Here is a 25,651-nt window from a genome sequence, read left to right on the forward strand (position 1 = left end):
TAGGCAAGGGTTTCATGCATGTTTACCTACACCCTCAGATCCTTCTACCGGCGCAGACTTAAGGCACAGACTTAATGCATACCTGGGAGAGTGGTCATGGCTAAGAGGAAGGCCCTTGGGATTATAAATTCAGTAGCTCTGTGTCTGAGTTCCAGCTCTGCCCTTGCCAGCTGTGCGTCCTCACTCATCATCCTAACCTATCTGAGCTTCAACTTCCTTACCTATAAACTGTGGAAGGTTCTCTCACCAGTCTTTCAAGGTTGACGTGAACATAAAAGTGACACATGCCGTGGTGGAAAAATACACTCGCCTAATTCCACTGCAGGAGAACCTGTAGGTCTGAGACAGATCCTGGACGTCTGTGATTTCTGAATTTTATGTGGGTTACTCTGATGACTGAGAACCATGACACAACACAGGAAAGCTCTGGAAATGAAGGCTTGTATTTGGGAACGTCCTGTGACTCCAGGACCTAACCAGACCCTGACATCAAGAAAGTGATAAATAAATGGTGGCTGAAAAAGCAGACGACCACTCACTCACTCGTAAGCACCTTATTAATCTTTGCTGCATTCAACTTAACTGTGGCTTCTTTCTTAATGTAACGAATGAATGGAAAACAGATTCATAGTTGGGGGAGGGAGAATGAGATAACAAAAGAAGATGTGCTTATTAAAAAATTCCCTCCCCTCCCAATGTGCTTTCCATGACTACTGGCACCCAAAGACGAATAACCCAGAGCTTGCTTTCTCTCTCTGCCCCAGACTCACTTCTTCTGTATGTTGGCTAATCGCCGATTCCCCAGCCCTGTGGAGCTCACCAGAAGAACCTCTGCCACCAGAGCTTCCATCAGAGCATATATTTTACAGAAACAATTTCTCATGCTCCATTAAATCCATCCAGACCTCAATGTCTTGCTAGGTTTGAGCTCCCCGCACCATCCAGCCTTTCCCCACATCTGGCATTTCCTCCTGATGCTCAGTGGCGGGCAAGAGAAGATTGCCCTTTACTTCTTGGCTGCAGGTGAACTTCTCTCCCGACTTCCTTCCCGTTTGTTTCTTCGAGACTTTTTACTGACTTACAATCTCGTATTTCTTGCATTATATGAGCGTGATGCTTATGGTAATAACAACAATAGCTAACTTTCTGTGAGTTCTTACTAAATGCCTGGCACCTCGCTAAACACTTTACTTCCTCTCACAACAAGATTGACGCTGTTATGATCGCCATTGTTCAGATGAGGAAACTGAAGCCAGAGAGGTTAAGTAATTTGTCCAGGGTCACCCAGCCAGACAGTCAGGGAAAAGAATTCAAGCCCAGAAGTCTGGCTCCAGAGCCTGCTCCTCACCCACACCCCACCCAGGCTGACTGGAACATGAACACAGATCTCTGGTTGTTACTTCGCAGCTTCATTTGCCTCTTTCCATATGTCAAGATACATAGGTACCCTGCCTTCAACTGAGCCAACTTCCAACTGCCTTCAGTAACTTCTGACCTTTTCTTTCCCTTCTAGAAAATCTTCAGTGCTTTTTCTCATTAATCCCTTACCTTCTCTTCATTCCTTTGCAGTTTCATCAACCTAAACTCACTGCAAATGTATATGATAGTTTCCATTTCATGTTATTTTTTTTTTCAGGATTACATCTCTTCTTTTACCAACAGAGATAATAAAACCCTGTTCTCTTGCCCTCCTGCCCGCTGCTTCTTTTTAATAGTCATTTCTTCTTAGTCCAAAGAGTAGCAATTAGACTGCTTGGGAAGTCTGGTATTTAAAAGCCGAAAACTGACAAATTCAATTCATTTCACTCTGAAAGCTCCCAATAAGGGAGGCTGTGTAGCAGAGTGTTCTGGGATCAGACTGATTTGAGTTTGAATCTCAATTCTGCTTATTTGAGCTGGCTGACCTTGAGAAAATTACCTTTCCTCTCTGAGTTTCAGCTTCTTTATTTATAAAATGTGGCAAACAGTAGAAACCTCAAAGTACTGGTTTGAGGAATAAATAAAGTACTGCAGGGAAAGCCCTCGATACTAAGGGCTGTCACATAGTAAGCCTTCAGTAAGTGGTGGCTGCAACTCACATTCCCCTAGGTCTACAGCAGCATTCCGGCCGGGCTTGCAGATTCCCATCACGTAGCAGAGAGTGCAGCAAAAGACAATGCATAATCTAAACTCTGGATGATATTGAAATGCCGTCCAAAGAATGTATAGCACGTATGCAAATGGAAAACTTTCAAGATGATAAACCTGTGCGAAGCAGTAAAAATGCAGCCACAAATCACCCGCCATTCATTGATCCACTGTCAGGCAAGTGGAGGGAACCTCCAGGAAAGTGTCTTCTGGGCTCGACTAAACAGTCAGTGGCTTATAATTGAAATGACAAAGTCAGTCTTCCTATTATGGCCCTGGCAAAGGAATTAATCCATCCAAGCTAAACACACTGCAGATCGTAGTGACTTTTTCCTTTTAATAATCATAGGCTGTGAGATCGGGAAGGAACTTGGAGTCCTTTCTTCAAATAAAATCTTATCCATAAACCTACTACACAACATAGTAAAAGGAGAACTCGAAGTGGGTGGGGCAACTCCTGTCTTCCTAGCTCACCCTAGGCCGATTTTAAGTAATAATACACAGACACAGCATTTCCTAACTTTGAATCAAATTATGTGAAAGGTATCCCCTTCTTTCAGTTTTTTCTTTAACCCTTTCAATAACACCAAGTAGAAAAATCTCTCTTTGGCGCTAATATGTTTTTAATACCCCTTTAGTTCACGCACGACTCCTTTTTTAACAAAGAGGAAAGTCCTCAGGTTAGAGCAGACAGTACGCAACAGAATCTAGTTAGAACTTAATAAAATTGTTTCATTTTTATTGTGTTTATTTTTAAAGCTATATTTATGGCAAGTGTTTAGGAAAAATATCCAAAACTTGGAAATAAAGCAAAATGAGGATGTATGGTTTTTATTTTATTTATTTATTTTTTGAGCCTACTATTTTATTTTTTTTAATTTCTGAATTTTATTTTATTTATTTTTTTATACAGCAGGCTCTTATTAGTCATCCATTTTATACACATCAGTGTATACATGTCAATCCCGATCTACCAATTCATCCCACCACCACCCCTACCTCCCGGTCACTTTCCCCCCTTGGTGTCCATACGTTAGTTCTCTACATCTGTGTCTTAATTTCTGCCCTGCAAACCGGTTCATCTGTACCATTTTTCTAGGTTCCACATATATGTGTTAATATGAAATATTTGTTTTTCTCTTTCTGACTTACTTCACTCTGTATGACAGTCTCTAGATTCATCCACATGTCTACAAATGACCAGTTTCGTTCCTTTTTATGGCTGAGTAATATTCCATTGTATCTATGTACCACACCTTCTTTATCCATTCCTCTGTCGATTAGGGCATTAGGTTGCTTCCATGACCTGCCTATTGTAAATAGGGCTGCAATGAACACTGCGGTGCATGTGTCTCTTTGAATTATGATTTTCTCTGGGTATGTGACCAGTAGTGGGATTGCTGGGTCATATGGTAGTTCTATTTTTAGTTTTTGAAGGAACCTCCATACTATTCTCCCTAGTGACTGTATCAATTTACATTCCCACCAACAGTGCAAGAGGGTTCCCTTTTCTCCACATCCTCTCCAGCATTTGTTGTTTGTAGACTTTCTGATGATGCCCATTCTAACTGGTGTGAGGTGATACCTCATTGTAGTTTTTTTTTTTTTTTTGTGGTACGTGGGCCTCTCACTGTTGTGGCCTCTCCCGTTGTGGAGCACAGGCTCCAGACGCGCAGGCTCAGCGGCCATGGCTCACAGGCCCAGCTGCTCCGCGGCATGTGGGATCCTCCCGGACCGGGGCACGAAGCCGTGTCCCTTGCATCGGCAGGCGGACTCTCAACCACTGCACCACCAGGGAAGCCCTCATTGTAGTTTTGATTTGCATTTCTCTAATAATTAGTGGTGTCAAGCAGCTTTTCATGTGCCTGTTGGCCATCTGTATGTCCTCTTTGGAGAAATGTCTATTTAGCTCTTCTGCCCATTTTTTGATTGGGTTGTTTGTTTTTTTAATATTGAGCTGCATGAGCTGTTTATATATTTTGGAGATTAATCCTCATGGTTTTTAAATAGAGCATTTCTGTTAAGCCCATACTGGGGGGAGAGGAGAAATGTGCTCTTACCCTCTCAGGAAACGTATCTTTATTTGATTAATCGTCTACAATTGATTAGAAACCAGAAATATCATAGCTACATAAAGATGGAGGTTAACTTGACCAAAAATGACCAAATGTGATTTTTTTTGTTTTGCTTTTTGCTGGTTCTCTAAAGGTTCTACTGATCTGTAGAATTTTGTCTTACATGTAAGGACAATTTTCTATAAGCATCTCTTCTCCCACAAAAAAGTCAAGAACTCTAAATACTTTTGAATCAGCTCTTTCATTGTTCAGCTTGTTCTTCCCTAGTTTATCAAATAAAACTTTGATACATGCTCACTATCTAACTGTGTAAGATATTTTTAACCGTTTGAGGCCTCTACGTTATACAAGTGATGCTGACTACTTAATGGCTGACTACTTATTTTTATCAAAGTTACAAATGTATGTAGTTTAAAAACATTCTCCAAGGTTCATTAAAAAAACAAAACAGCAGTGCCTCACCTTCTCCTCCCCAGGGGAACTTCTTTACTTCTTTTAGCTGACATAGTTGTTATTTTGGTATTTACGACCATGTTGCCAGTAACACACTTGCATTACTTCTTTTATAAGCAAATGTCTTCCTCTTTCTGGTATTATCTGTAAACCCTCCACCATATATAAGACAAGGATTTCACTGTTGTTCCCCGCTCTGCCCCATTAGGCCCTGGCATCCTTCCCATTTCTCCTTCTTCCCATACAGCTATACTGTAATTTTGGTTTGATCAATAGTTGGTATTTAAAATGTTTTGTAAACTATGGCCAATTCCCATTTCTTGTACAACTTTTCATTTCCCAAAATGAGAAAAGCAATTTTGGGGGAAAAAAAATCAGATATTCCTTTTAGTTCTTCGGATGATTGTTTTTAAACTATCTTTTCCCTAATTCATGATTGCCTCTTCTCCTATTTTTCAAAATTCTCTCTGCCTATTTTTAAGTTTGCTTTGCCTCATGGAGTCACTGTTTTCCTCCAGGTTACTCGTCTTCTGTTTGCCTGTTTTGCACTCTCTCTTTCTTGTTAGAGTTCTTTCTTAGTTCTCTGTAACCGGTGGTGGTAGGTCACATTTCAGTGCGGGTGACTCGAAGGCTGTTTGCCAACTCTGGGCACAGGAGTAGAGCTTGTGGTCTGGGAGCTTCACTGCAGGGTGATCTGGCTGGGACAGTTAGGAGGAGAGGCTCAAGTATCAGTATATACAAGTTTCTCTTCTGGATCAGTCTGGGCTGGTCGGATTACACAGTGGAGAATTCTCTGATTTCTCTTGTCTGAAGGGTTAAGACCTGGCTGCCAGCATTCCAGGAGCTGAGTGGGAGGAAAGTGCTGGAGCCTTCAGCTTCCAGGATGCATACTTTGGTTAAAAGCTTATTTTGAGTATGGCATCACTGCCTTCGATTTTGCCTGGTGTATGCTACTCCAGGTGCCCGCTGTTTTATCCTCTTTATGGAATAAACCTCCAGTGACCCAGATGCATGGAGTCAGGCTGCTTCTTACACAGATTTGCAACTGATCCTACTTGTTTGAACTCCTCTCCTTCCTCCCACCTCCAGCGGCACCCGGTACTACCATTACCTGAAACTTTGAGGGGAATCTTTGCTTTAGAATGGAAGAGTTTTCAGCTTTCCCCACTGCTGGCTTATGAATACCCTTCTTGGGTCTGCTGCGTCATTTATTACTTTTCCACTTGATATCTACCTTCCTTTTAAAAAAATTCCCTTTAATATTTTTCAGTAGGTTGTTAACAGGGAGCAAAATATATAACTGTGTTTCATCTACCATCTTTTCAGGGATTTCTACCCTAACATTTCATGTTTAAGTGTTTATAAGTGAGCTGATTTAATCAGAAATATTAAAAGTACATGGGATAATGGTTAAATAACAAAAAATGAGACTGTGCAATACAAATGTCTGTAGTTTTGAAAAGAGTTCTAACGCAGCTCCTAATTTTACAGAAAGAAAAACTTCAATTTTTTTTTTGGAGGCGGGTGTGATAGTATAAGGTCATGTGACCAGTGACAAGTCGTGTCATTAGAGCTAGAATGAAAAATCAGTTCTGCTGAGCAAGGTCCAGCCGACTGTTCCCTCTGCTCCAGCATGCGAACAGTCTTGGTCCTTGTGTTCATGCCAAGGACAATCCCAGCTCCTCTTTTCAGTATTAAGATGAAGAATACCAGGTCACAGCTACAGAGTTAAATCCAACGACCTTCTTTGTTCGTTTAGCAAAAGAGAAATAATGCATATTCTGACCATCTATGGCCACTACTATTTTTCCCTGCTCTGTGTTCCTATATAAGTCTTTTCAACCTCGTTCTGATCTTGAAGGCACCACAAACACTCACCTAGAAAGAAAACACACTAAATTCCAAAAAATAGTACCAGCCATCACCTAGAGCAGAGTCGCCCTCTCTCTTTTTATGGCTCCTGGAGGTGATGTGGTTTTCTCATATGAGTTCTGGGTTTAACGCTAGTTTATTTCCTCCTGTGTGAACTGGTTTCCATCCTGAAAGACTTGACTTCACTGCACAACAGCTCATTGTGTGAAGCAAGCGACAGAGGCAGCTGCTGACTCAAGAGAAGTGGGAGTCGGGGTCAGTGCAGTCAGGCGGGGGGGGCTTTGCTGCACCCCATCATCTCTGCCTCTCCTACCCACTGGACCACGCCCCCCCCCCACTTCCCAGGTAGGACTTGGGCAATGCCTTCAAGTGGTCATGAGTGTCTGCACCGTGGGTTAGCTTTCTCTAGAAGGGGAGAGTTTGAGTTGGTGGTAGGGGGAGATAATAAAGGAAAAGAAGATGTGGGTTCTCATTCTCATGCTGCTGTTACCTGACAATCTTGAGGTCATCCTATAAGCTAGGAGCTGTGCATGTAGACTTGACATCTATGATCTCATTTAGCTTTTTAAAAAAAAATCCAGTGAAGCCCCAGATGTGAAATATGAGGGTAAGAGAAGCTTAGTCACTTGCCCAGGAATTATCCACTCACTGGGGGCCAAGCCTGAACCCAAGCTCAGCTCTGTCTAATTCCACACTCTTTCCCTGATACGAAGTGCAGTGGTGCTGGGAGGTGGGAGATGCTTCAGGCCCTCCAAAACCTCTCTGGCAATGATTCTCAGGGTTACGAAAATACAGAGTCTCTGCTAGCACAGAGGTTATGGAGCTACCACTAATTAGGCTCCCTTCTTCTGTTGGTCAACCTTACATCTCTGAGCCTCAGTTTCCTCATCGGTACACAGGCATAGTCGCACCCACAGCATCAGAATTATCTTGAGAATCTCATGATCCTCTGCCGGTATTTCTAACACTGATCGCTAATATTTTTTTTATTTTTTTGTGCATATATTACCTTAAGGAATTCTGCAATCCCCTCCCTATGAAATGCAGGAAATACTTCTATTATCCCAGATTTACAGATGAGGAAACAGACTCTGGCTGTGGTCACACACCATGTAAATGCTGATCCACGTTCCAGCCCAGGCCTGTCTGACTCCAGAGTCCAGGCTTGTAACTGCCACTGCCTCCATCTTTTAGGATCACAGAAATGAATGGATGCGGCAGCACTCTGTAGATGATAAATCATTCAGCAAATTTTTCCAAAGTAAATAATAACACAAACATTTGTGTGCACAGCTGTTTATAGCATATTGTATTGCTTATAATATCCAAATGCAGAAAGCAAGATAAATGTCCCCAAATCAGGGATCCTATTATATAAATGATGGCTTATCCACACAGTGGAGTAGGAGAGCATAGATATTCCTTGATCTGGAAAGATATCCTTAATATGTCAGTAAAAGGAGACTACAGAGCACCACATGTGATAGAAGCTTATGTTTTTGAAAAATATTTTCTATGTCCAAAAGGTCTGGAAAAATGCATAGGAAATCATTAAACAGGGAGAGGAGGGAGAGATGTGAGGTTAAAGGGATAATTTACTTGCTATGGTTTGTTGGACATCTTCACAGTAATCATGTATAGTAACAAAGAAAATAGAACTATTGCCCAATTGGAACAAAATGAAAGTCAGTCTACACACCTAAGGAATCATATTACAGAGGACTGAGTGGATACCTATCAGGGACCGCAGTGTGCTGCAGGCAGCCCTGTGTTCAGAGGCGAGGGTGCTTCCCCTCCTGAGAGCTCCCACCCTGTGCTAGCGTGGCCATGGAGTCTCAGTGCTCACGTGCTGGAGGGCTGTTGTCAACGTTACCGAGCGGACAGAGGAGAACTACAAAGTCACGTGGGTTAACACTTTTGTAGAAGGCGCAACTATGAAATATTTTATTCCATTTATCAGATGCTTTTAACTTCCATTTCCTGGCAGGTGAAAAAAAAATCTACTTAAAGCAACCAGAAAAAAAAAAAAAAAATGACAAAACCATCACCTCCCACAGAAAAATCCCATTGTGCCTAGAGAGAAATGTTGCTTTTATTCAGATCCTGCAAGTTGCTCTGTGGGGCTTTTATTACAATACACTGAAATCTACAACCTACAGCCTAGAGTGGAAAAAATGAACCTCCCAAGGTCTATGAGTCCAACATCTTAATGCTGATGAATGGAGGCTGGCTGGAGCCATTTGTGAAGATGTACCTTGGAGACGCTCCACTTTTGGGTTTTGTTCTTCAAAACAGGAGGAATCTATGGGGACTGTGTAAGGAGAAATGGATGAGGAACACAACTAACATCTGCTGAATTCATACTACGTGCCAGGCAATGGGCTGTGTGCTTTGTTATTTATTATCTCATCGCATCTTGACCAAAACCCCGGGAATAAATATTACCCTATTTTAAGATGTAAAACAAGATCCATTCTAATCTAATTATTATTACCGTTCAGTATATGCCGAGCACTTAATATATGCCAGATACTATTTATAAGTTCTTTACACGAATATCTCAGCGAATTCACAGAATAATCTTATCAATCTACTACACTGGCTCTCCCCATGTTACAGATGAGAAAATTCAGAGGTTTATGAAACTTGTCCAAAGTCACAGAACTGTAGGTCGTGGAACTGGATTTGAATCCATGTCCCCTTGGTTGCAAGGCTCCTGTGTTGTATTCATGGCTATTGACAGCAATTTTGTATTGTCTGTAACAGCTAAATGTGACAACGAAGATAAATTTGCAAACGGCCCGCCAGAAATGGGCACCTTTAAGGTCTCCACTGTAGAAATGGGGTCTGTGAACTATTTATAATATTTTTTAAAAATTAACAGAAATTGTACACTCACTCGTTTTCAGTGTTATTACACTGGCTTAGGGCAATGTCAAAATTCCTTATTTGAATGAGAATAAGATAAACTCCAGATAGGAAGGCTGTTTAATTCTGCTGGTTTAGAAAATTCAGAAGGCGCTTATATATTACCCATTTTTTTAATGAGTAAACAAATTATCTAATGTTTAATACATTTTGCTAGTTCAGGAGACAATGTATTTTATGCCTCCATCAGAATATGGTAAGGAGTGGTGGAAAAAACCCTGGTGGTGAAGATCTTTGTTCCTATTTATACAGAAAGTCACTCAAATATGGTTCCATCCCTCCATGTCCTGATTACGCAATGAGCCTCCTCCCTCCATTCCTGTGCTCCTCTCTCTCTCCCCTTCCGCTAGCAGTCTGGCATTTCTCTTCTGCTTCCTTCTGCTTTGTGCCTCTGCTTTGTCACCAGCCTTCACCCACCATCCTGGGATGGCTTTAGCCACAGGCAAAGAAGGTACCTATTCAGACCAGAATGATTCTCCCCCACCCCAAATGATTTCCCAAATATACCTCCAACTATTTGTTGATATTTGAGGTTCCATGAATAAAATGTCATTCTTTGACTGAAGGCTAATTCTCTCCTGTTAAAATGAGGCCCCGAATGAGAGCATTAGAATACTAGACCATAAGCCCCTCTGAGGTAAAAGTCATAACATATCCACTCCTACCTGACCCCCCTTCATGGTTGAACAAATAGATTGTGAATCACCTGTGAGATCCTTGAGGACAGAGATTAGGTCTGTGTCATTATTTTAGGTTCAACACCTAGCACAAATATCTGACACACAAGAAGTAATCACCACATTTTTATTAAGGGGATGTAGATTTTGTTTAATTAATTAATTAGAAAAGCAAATACGAGATGTCAGATAACTGTTGTAGAGAGTAAGGAGAGATTGTTAGATAAGGGGATGAAATCAGAATGTCAAATCTAGAAGCTTCTGGGCGTGGACTTCCTCAACTGTATGGGCCACACAGCTTTACCCTACACAAATGACTAAGGGGTTCTTAGACAAGCTGAGAGTGGAATCAAAATACATACACAATCTTCTAACCTCCTTCCCACAGTGAAAATGTCCCTAATCCTCCCGACAAAGAATATAGATACCAGACAGCTCATCTGGCGGTGACTGATCTAGTTTCCTCAGTAGGGTCTCCCCAAATCAAAACTCTACTGTCCTCTTTTTTTTAATGGACTCTCTGCCCCACAAATCCCTCCCAAATCAGGCAGGCACAAAACTGAGCTCAGAAACAGGTCTCATGAAACATCCCAGGATCCTGTGTCTCAGCCAGAATTCAGAGCCCTCACTCACTGACAAGTCTTAAAGATCAATTAGGCCAGAAACGTTAGAAAAATTACCACCAACAGGAGGAGACTTTAAAATCTTACCCTTGAACCTCTGTTGCTTGGCCTGGAGGGGATGGAGGAAGTAGGCCAATCTTAAATGCAAGAGAACTGGCCGGAAAAGAGCAATAAATCTGAGGAATGAATGTGCATCCTCTGATCTACGTGTGCAGTTACACAGACATCAATGTTGCCTTTTCAGTTAAGATTGGATAGAATTAAAACTCTCCCTGGAAACTCATCTCTAGAAGGAACGAGCAATACAAAACTTGTGCCGCTCTCCGTGGTGCTGATAAAACCTTCCTCCTAGAACAAAGGCATTTTCCTCATCTGGAGAAGGTGGAGTTCAATCTCTCTCCCCCTCCCTCTCTCTCTTTCTCTCTCTCTCCCCTCACTGACCCCCAGAGCATGTGCATGTGTCTGTTTTAATGTTCATAAAGCATGCGTGATTTTCTTCACTGTTCCCAAATTGTAATGATGATTTCAAATATTTTTAAAGTTCTATCACACAGCTAATATTTACTTTCATCCCCAGCCAACTCTTTTCAGAAAGTTTAGGTTGTGTGCTTCCTCCTCCCCCACTATCTCTCTCTGACCACTATATATCTGCAATAAATTTGAAAGAGGAAGAACTAGTTTATTCTTCTGATTTACTCCAAAATTTCCAATTTGATCTATGGTTTCTGGTGGCTTTCTGGAAAAGAAGGCGGCCATCTATTTCCTGGTCTCCATAATATACTCAGTGCCCTCCACTTTAATCCCTGGCTCTGATCCTTCCCTGACCAGCTGCAAGCAGGGAAGTCCTTCTTCTGAGTATTCAGTCCCTTTTTATTCTCAGCGAGCGAGAGTCTAGCATAATTCATTAGTATAACCAATTCATCTTGAACGAAATGCAAGTGTTTAGTCCTAGAAGTACAATTGAGTTCCTTTCTGGTAAGTGTGTAGCATCTAGAAGTAGTCTTCCACTCCCAATGCTCCTAGTTCTGGGGTGATTTTAATCTTCCCATAATCACAATGTCATCACGAGGCAGAGTTCACCTCACCTTAGCCTTGGACTGCAACCAGCTCCTTCAAGGGGTTGTCTTTTGTGTCTGGTGTAGTTTTGCTTCTCCCAGGTCCTAATCCAGCCACCCTTGGTCAGCTCATTCTTCCCACAGAGAGGAACCTGAATGCCTTTAACAGCAAGTTTTTACCTGTGTCTGCGATGCCCTTCTACCCCTGGCCACCTGCCAATCAGGTGACTCAGCAGTCAGAAAACCCAGCTCAATCATCACCTTTGGGAAGCCTTTTCTGACTCAATCACTCTAAACTGCCACTTCACCCCAGGCAGGATTAGTCGTTGTTCTTTTTGGGTGCCCACAAAACCTTACTCATACTTCCCAAAACTAAGGGACCACATATTTCAATTCTGAATGACCAAAGTACGGTATCTGCTTGACACAGAGGAAGCTCAAAGTGCATGAATAAATATATAAAATCAATGTGTCAGTGAATAGAAGGATGGTTGGACAGATGGATGGAAGGATGAATGGAGAGATGAATGATATTGCCTAAATTTACATCTTATCAATTCAGAGTCTGATGCAAAATATCAGATGTGTTATCTATTCTCAAAGAACAAAGATGCTGACAATTTCTTTCCTTCTTTTTCTTATATGAAGACACCATCTCCTCTTCTTTCACTTTTTACCCTATAACTAAGAGGATGTGGTGTTGTAACTTGCCTTTCAGAATAGGTTTCAAGCAGATCAATATTTAGTCTTTTAGGGGTCGTTTAGAAGTTTGGAAGATTATAACTACTCCTCTCCAACCTTCCCTGAATCGTGCCATTCCTTGCCCCCAGATATAAAAACATCTCTTCTGTTCCCTAAAGACTGACTCTACTCACAGAAAAAAAAAATACTCCCCTTTCCATGGAGGTTGCTTTCAAACTCTGCTTATGAGGTTTCTAGTGCCTCTCCATAAGGTTCTTTGAGGCACAGCTGCCTTGTTACCTACTCACAGCTACAGTGATGCTTGTCAAGTCAGAGGGGGACATAAAAAATACCAGCTTTGCCTGCATTTTTACATTTCTGATCCCTCACAAAAATGTACAGGAAAAAGTATAATGTCTAACAAAATCAGCTATCCCTTTATCCATTCAGTATACTTCTAAATTACACAGAGTAGTTATTTAAAGTTATTATTTCTTGCACAAATATTACCAGGAACAAAAGTGACATCATATACCCATAATCCAGCCCTGAAACATATCTAAATCCTTCTTCTGTGATGCCTTCAAGCTCTCATGCCTAAGAAATCCCTCTGCAGCTTGCAGACAATTTGTGTTCTGCTTTTTCCAGTTAACATGGCATAGCATTTTTATTAATATACTTGATGGCCAAGGGAAGTCTGTTTTTACTTACCCCTTGAGGAGGTGCAGGGGAAACGTGTAGATTTAGACAGATTGAATTCTGACTCTGCTGCTAATCTGCTGTTTGCTCATCAGTAACAGGGGCATGATAACAGCTTACTCACAAGGTTATGGTAAGAGTTGATTTCTGTATATAAGGTGCTTGACAAAGCATCTGGCTTATAGCAAACATTCATTTATGGGTGACTCACAAATAACAGTAATACTTTTAAAACATTAATCTATCATGAATTAGAAAATAAAGTATGCATGAGTAATTAAGATAAGACACGAGACTGAATTCAAATAAATTCAACCTTTGGGCAAGATCCCCAGAACATTGAGAGTTTATATTCATTCACCTGAAATTAGAGATACTTAGGTGGAAAAGCTTGAAAATAACTGAAATCCATCATCACTCTTTCACAGATATACTTGAGTGACCTGACTCAGATCACACAGACTGTCAGAACTAGAGCTGGATATAGAACTCACATGGTCTCAAAAACTGTTGCAGGTTCTGATATCAAATGTCACCTCCCTGTCACCACCACCTCAACCAACGCAGCATGGAAAGCAGACATCATTAATGAATTAATCAAATACTTTTTGAGGGATTAATTCAGGGCAAGAGGGAAGGAAAGAAGAGACACATATTGAGTATCAACATGGTAGCCATGGCTAACAAAATATGAAGCTGAGGCCCAGGGAGGACATACAGCTTCCCCAAGATCACACAGCTAGCTAGTGGTGAAGCTGGGATTTGAATCCACGGTCTACGTGTCTCCAAAGTTCATAATCTTTCAACTAGAATTTAACTCAATGAAAACCAACAGGTATTTCTGACTGCACAGTCTGTACCAGGTGCTATGTTAGGATATGGCAGTGAACAATACAGATGCAGTCCCTGCATCCATGAGGCTTAAAGGACACTTCAAAGGTGAGCAAAATGTGATGAGAGTCAGGTAAGGTGAAGTACCTACCACTTCTGTAAACTACTCATGTAATATGGACACGTAAATATGAGCCTCTACCCTCTGTCCAGAGTTCAGTTACACTATAGGTTAAGCATGCTCAAACAGGCTGGCCTGGAAATTTGACCACCATTATTCTTCTGCATTATTTCTGTGGGAAAATGCATGCTGAATTCTAAACTGATATATAACAACTTTGGGAGCACAACAATACTCAAAGTTAGTACCTGCTTTTTATCTGAGGTTTTAATGCAACAGCAGCAGATTTACCTTTCTCATTAGGTTCTTCTGAGTATAAAAAATAAAATTAGTGTCAGCATGTATTTCTAGAAAGTAGACTCATTGAAGATAGGAGGATCAATCAAACCACAAAGATTAATTATTGAGTTTCTGCTCGGAATTGGGCACTATGCCCAGGCAACGTACAAATATAGAAAAAAAATATAAGATCGAATCAGCCCTATCCATGGAGAGTCTGTAAACCAGCTATAGGACACCCACATAAGAGCACTTGCAGTAAATGGTAGTCTATGTCAAAATTCTAGACGACTGGGGTAAATACATGTCTTTGAAATGGGCTGGGGGGTCAGAGATAAGGAGAATTAACCCAGGCTTCAAAATAGCTCTGATCTGGAAACAAATGCATTCAGAAAGAGCTCATGGTGGCAGTAGGAGGAATGCTAACCATGGAGAAAGGTGCAGGGCAAGTGTGCCCCCCAAAATGAATAGACCACGGACTGGAGCTAGGAGTACTGGGAAATAGGTCTCAGAGGTAGTTGTAAATGAGGGAGCATTTTGTCTTAATCACCTTTGCCCCCCGCCCCCATGCCTAGAATGGTGACTGACAAACAGTAGGCGCTCAGTTAATGTTTGGTGAGGTGGAAAGACATCACCTTCATAGAAAAGAGAAATAACAAAAAAAGTGCTAGTCCTGCTTCAACATATTGAAGTCCTATTGACAGTCCAATATGACAATAACAAACATAACACTGCACACAATTAAGTGCTAAATTCTATGATAAGTCAGAAGTTGTCAGCATGCAGGAGGGAAAGTGACTAAGGTAGGGCAAAAAGAATCGGGGATGATTTCTTTTTTTTTTTGGCGGTATGTGGGCCTCTCCCTGTTGTGGCCTCTCGCATCGTGGAGCACAGGCTCCGGACTCGCAGGCTCAACGGCCATGGCTCACGGGCCCAGCCCCTCCGTGGCATGCGGGATCCTCCCGGACCGGGGCACGAACCCGCGTCCCCTGCATCAGCAGGCGGACTCTCAACCACTGCGCCACCAGGGAAGCCCAGGGATGATTTCTTAATGCGAGGGGACTTGGGTTGGGCCTATCAGGAAGGGCAAGGTTTGGCTTTCAGGAGTCACAGCTGAGATACTTACAAGGCTGAGACAGAAACAAATGCATGGGAACAGACACTTAGGAAACAACAGGAAGTGGTGGGACTGTGGTTTTTAGTAAATAATTTGGCAAGCCAATCAAAACACATCTGTGGGCTAGATTCAGGCTGTGAACCACCAACTGGAGGCCCTCAGGACAAGAAGGAGGAAGAAAAAAAATGCTTTTCAGATGGCGGAAGCAGGTAAATGACAAAGAGAGAGCAAGGAGCAGGAAGGCTTAGTGGGAGAGGAAGAGGGGTCTCCCCAGAACCCAGAGTGCCACTGAAAGCAGTAGGAAATGTGGCTGCAGAGAAAAGTTAAGTTGAGTTTGTATTCCAGGTAAAGGTAAAGATAATAAATAAAGAGTGAAAGACAACGTCAGCATGCTATGTTGCCTGGAGAAATTGTGCTGGAATTAAACGTTGTCTTTTCTAACCTTGGCTGCTAAATCAACTGTGTTTACCTCTAAGACTAATATCATCTAAAATCGCCCTGACAAAATGTCCATTCTAGAACTCTTGGGTGGTTTTCTGGAAACGTCCCTAGTGTAGTCATGGTTGCTGCCCCCAGATTGCCTATGACAGCTGGGGCTCTGTAGACAGAGCTGTGGATCAAAAGCATCTTCAAAAACAGAGCACTTGTTTCCTCACTTAACACATTTCACTTAAGGATTTACATTTATACCAGTTGAGCAAATCAAAGTTATAGTTCCCTCAGTAACTGTAACCTGGACCAAATATAGCTATATTTTTCTGCTGCTGAGCGGGCTTTTAACTCATGCCTCCCAACTGTGAACAGGAGATTTAGTTCAAACATTATGCAAGAAATGTTTTTTTGGAAAACAAGTGGCTGGTCCAGTGAAGGTTTAGTGTAAATGATTGTTCCTTTCAATTTGTGTTTTTATGCAAGGGTTCCCTACAGACACTGATCTTCACAGCATGCTCCACAGTCTTGTGAACAGGGGTGAATGGAAAGGTACCTTCTCCACTCTTGCAAGCTGCCAGCTTGCCCATTCATGGGTCAGAGTCTAGCTTTGCCATTGCAGGCTGCTGGTGTTGACTGAAGCCTCCATACAGAGCCAGGACTGAGGCGAGAGAGTAAGGTGATCAAGGCACTTGCCCAGGAGGCAAAATTTCAGGAGTGTCAAGAAACTCATTAGTCAAAACAAATAAAATTTAATGCTACATTTTTAAAAAATATATAAATGCAAAAAATGCATGATGAACAAAATCTTAAAATACTGATTTTTAAAAATATTGCCCTGAAATATTCTTTTTCTTGATTACTGAATTTCTGGTGCCCACTTATACTTTGCCTCCACCCCCAGGCAAGTGCCTCACTTGCCTGACCCTCGTCCTGGCCCTGGGAAGCCGTCGGGAGGGAGTGCAGAGAGGACGTAGTGGATTTCGCTGCAGGCAAACTCTTTTAAACTTTGGTCATGGCCAATAGAGGAATACTGAAGAAGACCTTCAGAAGTATTTCTAGTCGGTGCTGATGGAGCAGAAGGTGTTGGATTATTCATTTTATTGGGAGGAGTTCTCGTCAACCATCAACAAAAACTGTCTTCTAATTTTCCAGGTGACTCCCCTGAGAATAAACAACCCAAAGACCATCCAGTAAGTTATGCCAAACCACCCACTTACCAAGCCTGCCAAACAAAGATCAGGCGACATTCATGTCCCAAACGCTGGCCTAGGAATTACCGCATGAACAGGGTTGTCAAATGGCCCAAGTGAATGTTGTAGCCTGCGAGGTCCTCGAGACCAGGAAAGGTTGCAATACTCCACGTTCCCGGTCCCCAGAGCCTAGTTCTGGGTTAGCGCACGCTGATGTCGGCTTAGTCAAGAAATTACACAATTGCTCATTTAGTCGGAGGTTCCAATCACCTCCAGACAGATTGAGGCAGTTAACAGAGTGGAATCCTCTACTAAGGCTAGTGATTTGTCTGTGGGTTTTGTTGTTTTGACTGAAAAAGCAGAGAAAACTCCTTATCTATCAGCAGCCCTTCACACTGGAACAGGTGTACTTTGGGGAACTGCTCATCCTCAAAATGCATTCTTTGGAAGTGAGCAATCATTCCTGAAATACTTCAAAAATAAGCTTAATTAAAAAAAAAAAAGTTAGACCTACAGAAAAGTTGCAAAAACAGTACCGAAAATTCCTATGCATCCTTCATCCAGCTTCCCTTAGTGTTAACATCCTAATGTGAGCATAATCAGAGCACAACTATCAAAGCAGGACATTTGTATCAGTACAATACTATTAACTAAATGGCAGACCTTATTCTAATTTTGCCAATTTTCCTTTTCACGCCATTTTCTGGTTCATGACCTAATTCAGAATCCCACTTTGAATTTAGTTGCCATGTTTCCTAAGTCCCCACCAATCTGTGACAGTGCCTCGGTATTTCCTCATCTTTCATGACCTCAAGTTTTTAAGAGTACTCATCTGTTATTTTGTAGAATATCCCTCAGTTGGGGATCGCTGAATGTCTTCTCATTATTAGACTGAGGTTGTGTATTTTTGACAGGATTCCCCAAAAAGAACGGTGTCGTGTCCTTCTCAGTACCTTTCTCAGGAGGCACATGATGCTGATGTGTGCCCTTCCTGGTGATGCTCCCTTTCACCACTTGGTTAAGGTGGTGTCTGTCAGGTTTCTCCACTGTAAAGTTACTATCTTTCTTTGTGTCATTGATAAGTGGATACTTTGGGAGGATACTTTGAGACTATGCAGATATCCTGTTTCTCATCATACTTTTGCCCATCACGTTCAGTATCCATTGGTGGTTCTTCCTGTAACAATAACTGAGGTGTTTGCCTAATTGAAAATGATGAGCTTTTTATCATCTTTAAACCCTATGTAAGGCCCAAAGGCCCAAAGCTACTGAGGTGAAAGATAATAATCTCCCTGTCAAATGTGACTTTCCCACAGCTGTATGGATCAGACATCTAGTTTAGGCACAGCACATCCATGGCACCAGAGTCATCATCCCCAACCTTCACTAATGCAGGAATCTGGGCTCTCGTTCTCACTGGCCCACATGAGTCTTCAAAATTCTCCACACTACTAAGAAAGAAGCCATTGCCAATCAGTAAGAATTGTCATGGGAAATGAAACACATTGCCTTATCTCTGCTCTAGATTGGGGGTTTAGTTTGTCTTTAAATTGCTACATCCCTGGAGCATCTTCTCATTGCCCAGTCTCATGAGAACCTTTAGAAGCAGCAGATCCAGGGTCACTGGGGAGAACGGAAGTGCACAGGCAGCTCCCCTGTGCCTGTGGGTTTTTCTCATTTGGGGCAATTCCTTTGAGTCCCAGACAGTGGTGTGCTGGTAAATGTTTATCAACTGTCTCTCCAGGAAGGAAAAAAAATACAAGTCTGGATATTAAGTGTTTGTCAATTTTCTGGTAAGAGTACTTCCTTCATGGTTGATTTCAAGCTACCACTGTGACATCACTGAGCACAACTGGGAAGAAACGGGCTGCAGCAGAGCATTAAATATTAATATCTATAATATTAAATATCTGTATGTATTTCTACCATACAGACACAACAATGTAAATAACCTCAAGCACACAGATAAGAATAAAATATGGTAAGATAATTAGGAAGTGGTACTTTTGACTATGTATTTATTACCTTTGATTTCAATATAGTTTATTAGTTATAGATATCTATATAAAATTTTAATAATGGCTGTTACCTAACAAATAACTCACAAAATTCCTAAACATTTAAAACTTGGTTCTCATGAGCTGGGATGAGCCAGCTCCAGCACACCACCCCATTATACAGCGGTTATCCTGAGCCCCCGAGTACCGGAATAACCCAAAGAGCCCCTGAAACAGCAGGATGACACTTTCCTCCAGTCCGTCCAGGAAACCTTACGAGGTCCAGATGCCCTGCAGGCGATGGCACTGCTCCAGCAGCAGTATCTGCTGCTTCTCGGCAAGCCTCCCATGACGCCTCCAAAGCATCTGGCTGCCGCCAGGGCTAACGGGGTACCAAGTCCTCCCCAGGCTCAGAACCTGTCTGCCATTCTTCCAGGAGACCACTTGGCCCTTAACTGTTCTTAAAAGAATTACAAGGATGTTTCAGAAGCCGCCTGGAACAGTGGAAGGAGCATAGGAGGGAAGGGGAATAGTGAAGGAAGAGGCAAAACCACATGTATCGGGTACAGATTATATGCCAAATACAGGGCTGCATGCTTTCACAGATGTTCTTGTTTACTGTAATCCTGACACACCCAGAGAAAGAACAACCACCTTTTTCCAAGAGATTATATGACTTCCCAAGGTTCCCCAGCTAATAAGAAGCAGAGCTAGGACGCACCCCAGCTCTGCTCAGCCCTATAGCTCTAGCATGTAGTGTAGTACACATGGTGCTTTCTACGTTATTTGTGGGATGGATACATGAGTGTAGCCTAACTCCAAAGCTTGTGCTCTTACCTCCACCAGGGAAATAATGCTGGCAAAGAGCTCTTACATGGCAGAGTATAAATGAAGTAATGGAAGGCACCGTGGTGTGTGAAAGGCTGGCTTCAGAGTGAGATGAGGTGATTCCCTGCAGGCTCAGCCTTTTACTAATTCTCTGACCTTAGTTAGGAATGTCACCAAGTCTCTCTCTGAGGCTCGGCTTCCTCACCAGTAAAATGGGGCTAATAAGGCTAATCTTGCCATGTGGTGGCCAGAAACAAACAACTGTGATGTATGAGAAAGCGCTCTGCAGGCTACAAGGTGCCAGGAGAGAAAGTATCCTGTATGTCACCGTCCATGACATCGTAATGTCATTCCACTGGCCTAGGAAGGGCACGTCGAACACCACGGTTGCAGAGGAAGAGCAACGGGTAAAAGAAATGGCCCTGAACACAGCAGAAGGTGCAGCATTCTCATCTATTTCAACTTTAAGTTTAGGACTTACTTGGCTGTCCTCTGTTTGGAATGCACCACAGACAAAAGAATTTCAGCGAGCCTTGTCTCCCTACCTTTTATATAATATACAAGGGAGCAGATAGGTTAGAAGAAAACCCTGCTGTTTTTGCAGTGTGGTATTGATCCTGGAAACTAAATGATAATGCAAAGAGGCAGCATCAGCCTCTCTTCAAGCCTGCATCATGCAGGCTGCCTGGGATTCTCAGAGAGCCTAGAATTTCAGAGGAAGACACCCAAGCACAGATTGGCAGGGTCTGCTTCTATCACACACGGTTAGGTCAGGGGTGGCGCTAGACGGAGAACACCCTCTAAGCAGACTACTCCCGGTGCACGCCTCAGTCCCTTCCCCACCCATGGGGACCCTAACAGAACTGAAGACGCTAATGGCCTTCTGCAGTCAATGTCTACTCCTCTGTAAGGAAGAGACATGAGGGTGAGTGTATGTGTTTGTGTGTTTTAAAATACATGCACCCAAACTCACACATGTGTATTCAACACAGTAGGCAAATCGCCCATAGCAGGTAAGGGAAGTAGGGGAATGGAAGCAGGAGACAGGGATAAAGGTAAGAAACACACACACACACACACACACACACACACACGAAACAAGAGAGGGCCTTGCACAGACCAATGAGGATAAAGTGTCATAAACTGAGTGTGATTAATTCAACCCCTGCACCTGACACCCAAGGAAGACAAAAAGAGTTAGGAGCATACCCTCCTAGCACTCAGAGTGGAAGACCCAAGGGAGAAATCAGTCTCTGCCATTGATTGGGACGAGTCCTATTCATTCACTTATCCGTTCTTTCAACAGATAGGCATTGTGCGGGTTGGGCAATGGGGAAGGGGAGAGCGGCAGGGCAGGGCAGTCTAGGGTAGGGCACTCCCAATTACACAGGCAGATGGGTCCACACAGGATGATAACCCAGGTGCTATGACAGAGCAGGCATAAGCTCTATGGGCCACAGGAGAGGGGTATGGAGGAGGGTTAGAGAAAGCTTCCTGGGGAGAGTGACATTTCATCTGACTTCTGAACATTTAGCGAGGCAAAGAGAGGAGGTGATGCATTCCGACAAGAGCAAACAGCACACACAGCAGCCCAGAAGAGAGAGAGTGTGGCCCCTGAGGGACTGAAAGAATTTTAATGGAGCAGGAGTTGGAGAGTAAAAGTGGAATTGGCAAGAGGGAAGGCTGAAAGTGTAAGCTCTGTGAAGCTGGGGGAGGGAGGCTTGCTCTCTGAGCTTCTGTGCGCAAAGCCTGGCATGGGACACACACAGGAAAGTGTAACACAAAGCAATTAGTGCTGTGATATCAGTCTGAACACATAGTTATGAACAGGAAGGAAGGAAGCCCTTAAACCTGCCTTGAGGTTGGCAGGTGCGGGAGGGGTGTGTGTGGAGAGGACACAGAAGTGAGATTTCAGAAAGGAACTATTACCTGAGCTGAACCTAAAAGGAGTTTAGGATTTTACTTGCATAAAAAGAACAGGAACTGGAAAGGAAATTTCAAGCAAGAGAAAAAGCATGAGCAAAAGCCCTCTCCATCAGTGTCTAAGCTGATGAATAAAAACACCAGAAACCCCAAACTAATCATGACTAACAGAGGGCCTCGGCAAAACCCCTCAGGTCTAGTCAATGGGCTCAGAGGTTTATTTTTTAAGCTGATTCTGTGCATTCTCTGCCTTCGTGATGCAGATACAACCAACACCAACTTCTCTTCAGAGCCAGGAGTCACCTTTACCCACTCTGTGATTGCTAAGCAGGGTTCAACATGACGACTCTCCCGTCTGTGTCAGAGGAATGAAACATAGAAACAAAAAGCCTGCTTCAAGAGCGGGGGAAAGCCAACTCTCTCCGGGTCTGGCGCAAAATTAAATTTTATGAGTTACTTGGCGGCCAGCAAGGCACAGAACAAAGCCAGTGTGAAACCACCTTTCAAAGTAACCTAAGTTGACAATTAAACTTGCTCTCGGTGAGGGGGAGAAGAGGAGTTAATACAGGCAGAAGGCCTTTCATCCTACACCTGAGCCTGTCCCTTTCCTATGTTAAGTGCAACAGCAATCAAGCTGAGTGAGGGGATTTAACACTATCATTACAAAAATATCAACATCCAGGCTTAGGTGGACATCCCTCCCTGAGTCATATGCCACCCAGGGTTACCATGAATACGGTAATAACAGGAAAACATAGCTTCCACATGCCAGGCCTGCTGTGCTGGGCTGTAATTACCCAAACGATGACAATCTATTGAAGACAAACATTCTTTCCCAACCCCCAAACACACAATGCCCCCCAGAAGGAAGCTTGGCATACTGCACTGTAATTGCTAAATTTCTACACGTGGTTCTGCTCTTGGGCAATGGTTCCGGTAGGTATAGTCCATTCTTGGGCTGGAGAGATCAACTATCCCATGGTGCCAAGAAAAAGTCAGTAAAAAAAAGAGATGGCTATGTTGTTATCAACAGGGAGGATCCAACCAACCAGAAGAAAAATCCAGGAATTTACCCTGGGAGTCTTTTGAATTTTTCTCTGAAATTTCCAATTTTGAAGAGTTAGTGCCTGAAGAAACCAACAGCACACCTGATGGTTTGGATTTTCAAAGTCAGATCTTTGTACAGGCGATGTCCCCACTACTGCATAAAAATGAATTGATGAGTACAAATGAATGTGTTTGAAGACTCTGCCGTTTTATGGTTTATTAAATGCCACATTGGAAGATGCAAAGTTTTATAGACTGGAAAGGGCCCTTCAATTAAGAAGGTAAAGAACTGAGGATGAGCCCAACTGTTCTTCCATTTCCAGTGAATACTGAAGATAAAAAAAAATTAGGTCACATTAGAGTAGTGGTTCTTAAAGTGTATCCCTGGACCAGCAGTATCCACATCATCTGGGAACTTGTTAGAAAAATAAATGATCAGGGGACTTCCCTGGTGGTCCCGAGGGTAAGACTCTGTGCTCCCAATACAGGGGGCCCGGGTTAGATCTCTAGTTGGGGAACTAGATCCCACACGCATGCCGCAACTAAGAGTCCTCATGCCACAACTAAGAGGCCCACATGCTGCAACTAAACATGCTGCAACAAATATCCCACGTGCCGCAGATAAGACCCGGTGTAGCCTAAATAAATAAATATTTTTAAAAATATAAATACATAAATAAATAAATGATCAGGCCCCATCCTCCAAACCTAATGATCGGAAACCTGTTTTAACAGCTCCTCCAGGTCACTGGGATGTACTATCATGTTTAAGACCTTTTGCACTAGAACTGTGGTCCTCCACCCTGGCTGCCTATTATCATCACCTGGTGAACATGTTATTGCGATGCTCTGGCCAACCCCAGGCAACTAAATCACAACAACTAGGACTGGAACTTAGCAACAGCTACTTTTAAAAAGGCTCCTTGGGTGATGTAATGTGTAGGCAGAGTTGACAGTTGCCATATACTAGAATAAGAGAGATTTAGATTAGATACTTTGCAACTTCTGATTTCTGGTTTAACTCAAAGTTATAGTGGTTGCTGAATGAATCTTCTTCGCGAAAGAAAAAGCTTTTGAGAAGAGGAGAGATCTCCATCTTCATGAGCTGGAGAAGTTAGATGTGAAGCTCACACACTGTACCAACATTGTACCAAACCCAACGGTAATAACAGTATTTAACAACTCATCAGCAAAGACAGTTGCTCATCCTGGGAAAGAGGCGGGCTAGTCCCCACGTTCAGAAGTCACTATAAAAGCAGTGCACTCGGAGGCAGTGAGGAGTGACACCGCACCACCCACACGCCTCAAGTCCAGCTGCCACAAACCACCAAGGGGAGCTCAGAGCCTTGGCTTCTTGGCTTTGAAGTCCCAAGTATTCAGGGTGTGTGAGAGAGCAGCCTCTTCTCACCAGTGTCTGGTGTCACCCAATGTGCAAAGTGATGACAACCTGCCAGGATAGAATTCTAGGGGGCCACTCCCATGGGACAGGCAGAGCCTAGCATCGCTGCTTAACAAATAAACTGTGTACTGGGGCCATCCCTCTACCCAAATTAGGAAATTGGCAGAACACATTAGAAGTCTGTTCCTCAAACCAGGGTCCACTAGTGTAGTCCCAAGCATCTAGGATTTTTTTCCCCATGAAAACGGACGTGAGCACTACTAAAATGTAAGAAACACTGTAAATTCTTTTCAACAAGAAGAGGCAACATTCTTTGGGAAGTTTCTGGAGAAATAATAGGCCAACCATCATGTTTTTACACTGTGAGAGTAAGATCAAACATTCCCTTAAATTTTTTTTAAAGATAGAATAACAAAGAGTGGAACCAGTTCAACAGCTGGCTAGTGAACATGCTTATGAAAATAACACCATCACCATGACATTCTCACAGAGTGAATTTTAGATATCCAAGCTTTGGGCATTATACTCCCTCTCCCCCAGAAAAGGATGAGGATAGGAAAAAATGAGAGGGAAAAGGCCATGCTTTTATATACCCAGTGCCTACGATTATGCAGACTTTGGAGTTGGACCAACCTGGGTTTCGATTTTCACCCTACAATTTATTTGCTGTTTGGCCTTGAACTTTTAAGTCTGTGAATTTCAGGTTTTCATCTATAAAATGGGAATGGTAATCCTTAGCAGTGATCAGGGTGAGCAGAAAGAAGGCTTGGATTGCATTTAGCACAATGTCTAGAAAACAGCAAATTAAGTAGCAGTTGTGATCATTAACTATTCACTCTCGAACACCCAGCTGAAGCTTCACTTCTCTTGTGAAGGCTTCCTTGACAAAAATGCTTACACACACACACACACATACACACACACACAGTCTTTTTGTAGTTCCAGTACCCCTAGTATGCATCTAGATTTTAGTCATTATATTATATTGCAATTGCTTATTTATATGTTTATAAGTATTTTCTTAAGAAAAAATACATGCCTTTGTGTATCCAATGCCTGGCACATACTTGGTACATCATATGTACAAATGAATGAATGAATGAACAAATGAAGCTAGCTATGTATCTCATTTACCTAGAAATGAGATAAGAAAAAATTAGGATGGTAAGAGTGGAAAGGACAAGACAGGAGAGAGACATACAAGGGAAACTGATAATAATGGTTGACTGTGGGATATGAGCAGAAAAAAATATTGTTTTGCAGAGTTTTCTAATACAGTCAGTCATAGACACCGTTC

At 42.5% G+C, this 25,651-nt stretch overlaps 1 protein-coding gene across 2 annotated transcripts in view; it reads right to left on the minus strand.

Moving 5' to 3' along the window:
- DOCK2 (dedicator of cytokinesis 2) overlaps positions 1-25,651 on the minus strand; it is a 407,498-nt gene that overhangs the window by 227,611 nt on the left and 154,236 nt on the right. The gene's annotated exons all lie outside the window — the stretch shown is intronic.

Source organism: Aethalodelphis obliquidens, unplaced genomic scaffold (genome assembly GCF_003676395.1).
Source record: "Aethalodelphis obliquidens isolate GAN/ISIS:26980383/991018 unplaced genomic scaffold, ASM367639v1 scaffold52, whole genome shotgun sequence".
Lineage (NCBI taxonomy): Eukaryota > Metazoa > Chordata > Mammalia > Artiodactyla > Delphinidae > Aethalodelphis > Aethalodelphis obliquidens.